Source organism: Mytilus edulis, chromosome 5 (assembly GCF_963676685.1).
Source record: "Mytilus edulis chromosome 5, xbMytEdul2.2, whole genome shotgun sequence".
NCBI lineage: Eukaryota > Metazoa > Mollusca > Bivalvia > Mytilida > Mytilidae > Mytilus > Mytilus edulis.
In genome coordinates this window covers 48,375,318-48,379,654 of record NC_092348.1, presented here as the reverse complement: position 1 = coordinate 48,379,654, position 4,337 = coordinate 48,375,318, and positions in this window count along the sequence as shown.

Genomic DNA, 4,337 nt, shown 5'->3' with positions numbered 1-4,337 from the left:
TCGTCCGTCGTTAGCTTTTGCAAAAATCTTCTCCTCTGAAGCCACTGGGCCAAATTAAACCAATTATTGGGGTATCTAGATTAAAAAAATGTGTGACGTGAACAGGCCAACTAACTTAGATGGCCGCCATGGCTAAAAATAGAACATAGGGGTAAAATGTAGATTTTGGCTTATAACTCTGAAACATAGTATTTAGAGCAAATCTGACATGAGGTAAAATTCTTTATCAGGTTAAGATCTATCTGCCCTGAAATATCCAGACGAATCGGACAACCGGTTGTTGGGTTGCTGCTTCTGAATTGGCAATTTTAAGGAAATTATACGTTTTTTTGGCTATTATCTTGAATATTATTATTGATAGAGATAAACTGTAATCAGCAATAATGTTCACCAAAGTAAAATCTACAAATAAGTCAACATGACCAAAAAGGTCATATGACCCCTTAAGGAGTTATTGCCCTTTATAGTCAATTTTTAAAAATTTTGTAAATTTTAACAAAATATTTTCCTCTGTAACTAATGGGCCAGGTTCATTATAAATTGAGATAATTGTAAGAAGCAAGAATGTTCAGTAAAGTAAGATCTACAAACACATCACCATCACCAAAACACAATTTTGTCATAAATTCATCTGTGTCCTTTGTTTAATATGCACATATTCCAAGGTGAGCGACACAGGCTTTTAAGAGCCTCTAGTTTTTTTTTTTTATTAAAAAAACTTTTAATTATATTGTACAATCTTCTAAAGCATTTAATTATATCACGTGTGTATCTAAACTGCATTTGGAAATTATGTTTGCGTTATCTTCGTTAAGTATGTACTTTTGTGATTTTTACATTAATATCGTTGACAAATTCAATTATTAATTGCAACTATATAATAGCACTTAACAGCTCGCCAAAACATTTAGCTCAATAGTCCCAGTAGAAACTCAGTATACATAATCATGCAACAAGTTCTTATTGTTAGATTGAATATGAAAAAGAAATGAATACTCAAAAAGTGACATTAGCTACGAGATATAAAAAAGAATACTATTAAGTTTGGTTCAATCATTAATAAAAGTTAAATAATGTCATAATAATACGCTACTAACAGCAAATTGGTTTAATTTTGTAGAAATACAAAGAGAAAAATCGCTGACGTATCATTCACTTACAAGTGAATAATTAGACCTCAATGAATGTATTCATGTGACATTTGATTTAATTCATTAACTAGAGGTTGGTTACGCAATGCCATATTTTAATCGTGTTCAGCCAAATAATGTTTAAAAACTGAAAGTGAAACAAAGGTTAACTATTTCATTGACTGATATGGTTCACAAAGAAATAATTCTTACACACGCAATATTGATAATAACACGAATTCAAACAGACGAAGACAAATCTAATTGCACGAGGTATGTTTCTGTTTTTGTTTAAGTGACCGTTGGTTGTCTCCATTTCGATTGTTAATGCGATGAAAATAATCATGAAATTAGAATAAATAGTATCGAGTACATGCGCTGTATTACAGACTAATTGCAATTTTGATATATGTTTTAGTATGTTTCAAATTATATATTAAAATTTGGTTCAAATCGGTGAATTTGATTTTAACAGCTAATGCCTTTGTAGACAAATTGACAAGTTATACACACTAAATTTCGACAAACCAGCTGGTTAAGCTACAATATGAAAGCTGTGTAGGTTTGTTTGTATTTTGTAGATGTAAGTTGTTTTAAAGGAACGGATTTGATGAAATGCAATAATTCGTATTTTTTTCGCTCTGAATTATCATTAGGAATGTCGTAACTTGGGAAAACAATTAGACAACAAAAAGAAAGTATGTATCACTCAAAACAAATGAATCCCACACGTTTTGCTACAGATTACTTCTTTTATAAAACATGTTTAATGTAAAAACTAGACATTAAAGAACGAGCATGTAAAGGTCCAAATATGTATGTTTTTTTGTTATTTATAACTTAAGAGATAAAGATATGTGCTGATAAATTGTACTTTTTTTTTAAAACAATGCCAATTTAATTTTGGTGAGGGGAGTAGGTGCACTTGTTATCTTTACATTCAAAGGGTAGAAGATTAACAACTATAGGTAACAGTACGGTCTTCAACAATGAGCAAAGCCCATACTGCATAGTCAGTTATAAAAGTCTCCGAAATGACAATGTTAAACAATTCAAACGAGAAAACTAACGGCCTTATTCATATAAAAATGAACGAAAAACAAGTATGTAACACATAAACAAACGACAACCACTGAATAACAGGCTCCTGACTTGGGACAGGCACATACTTACATAATGTGTCCCCTAACCTGGGACAGTGGTATAACAGTACAACATAAGAACGAACTATAAAAATCAGTTGGAAACGGCATAACTCATCAGATGGACAAAATACAAGTGAACATGGCCGGTTACTTGTACATCTCAACAACAAAAAGACACAAGGAACAGATCTGAGAGTACTTGCAGTTAACTGACATCTATTTCAAAGCCACTTGCAACTAATAAAACAATCACGCATGTAAGACTAAATTATCAATCATTACACATCCAACATCAAATGGATTTAGTGTAAAGACGTCGTAAACAGTCAGAGAAAAACATGACTTTGTGCGATGCCAAGATACAGGTATCGACAGATTGTACGCCTATGAATGTGTATATGTAAATAATATACTAGAAATGTTTAATTTGCTTTTAATTTGTTGATAACAAAATCAATATTTATACCAATAAAAACAATATTCAATGATCTAATTACAGTGTTGAATTGGTAACATTTTAGAATAAGTTTGTTTAAAGGAGGGATAAGTTAACAGGACCATTTTTAAATTCACGGTTAACAACATTTCCGTAGAAATGAGGATGTGCTTTCCCGTTTGAAATAAGTTTTCTACAGGAACAACCAAACATCTAAACTAAATCTTTATATCTATGGAAAACTTTAGTAAAGGTTTTAAGTAATTTATGGTAACGATATCCCTGGTTTAATAATTTACCAGTAATACATAGATTACGTTCTTTGAAATCGAAAACGTCACAACATACAAAGGACCATCACCATCTAGAAACGGAAAATTAACAATAGGGAACGGAAAATCGTCCATTTTGTCGTAAATTTTATTGTGGAGTTTCCCGTTTAAAACCGAAATATCAAAATCTAGAAAAGGACAGTAATTAACGTTTAAATTAGATTTATTAAAAATAAGTCCCGTTGGGTAAATTGCAGCAGTATATTTAGAAAATTCTTGATTATTTAACGAAAAAATATCATCAAGATAACGGTAAGAGTTGTAGAATTCATCGATAAAATGCAATTTCGACGGGTCTTTACTGAGTTTAGTCATAAACTGTGATTCGTTATAGCTATTTAAGGGGCGCAATAAGTGCCCATAGGGATACCTAATTTGCCGAAACGTACATAAATATTAATAAGGAGAAAATTAACAGCTTCAATCATCTAATCAAACCTCCAGTAAGTATACCTAGCATATTTACCTTTCTCATTTGAGGTTCATATATTTTATTACAATAGTTTATAAGCTGTTTAATAGTAGTTAATGAACTTGTTAAAAGCACCAAAAGATTAGTTATAGGACACTTACGAGAGGTCGAGATTAAACGATATTTAAATGGTTTTTGTGTAGTTTAGGTAGCCAATACATGTGGGGACCTTTAAATGCTCAGGAGAAGCCTTTAGATTGATGTTGTTATGGTATGTTTGTTTACTATCTGACTCTCTATGGAGCGCATGAACTTGAATGTAGATGAATTAAAAATTTTATTCTTAAGAACGCCCGTGTAGTATTTACCGCATACCACCACTATGTTGTTGGCTGCTATGTCGGCCGGTACAAACACAAACCGCTTTGAAACTTCCTGAAGTTTATTTCTTATTCTGGAAATAGGTGTATTGTGTACTCTATTATTTACTTCTAAACTATTTTCAAAATGTGATATTCTTTTATCTATGACATTCATACATTTATTTAAGCAAGAATCAAAAGATTTTTTATCAAACTTTTCCCGTTTACACCACTTTAAACAGAACTTTTAACAAAGCATCTTTGGTGACTTGACGACACTCTTTACAATCTATTTAAGATGGAGGACGATATTTTGGTCCTTTTTTCAAAAAGCTTTTAACCTCTCTGTCCTGGACGATATTGAGGTCCCTGTAATAACATGGCCATAGGGGACATATCTAAATTTCGACAATTCACAGTTTCAAGTTAAGGGAGTATTATCATCTACATTCACGTCTGATGTTACCTAAGTATGATTGAAAATTAAACTTCTACTGGGTTTTTGTACGTGTATGAAATT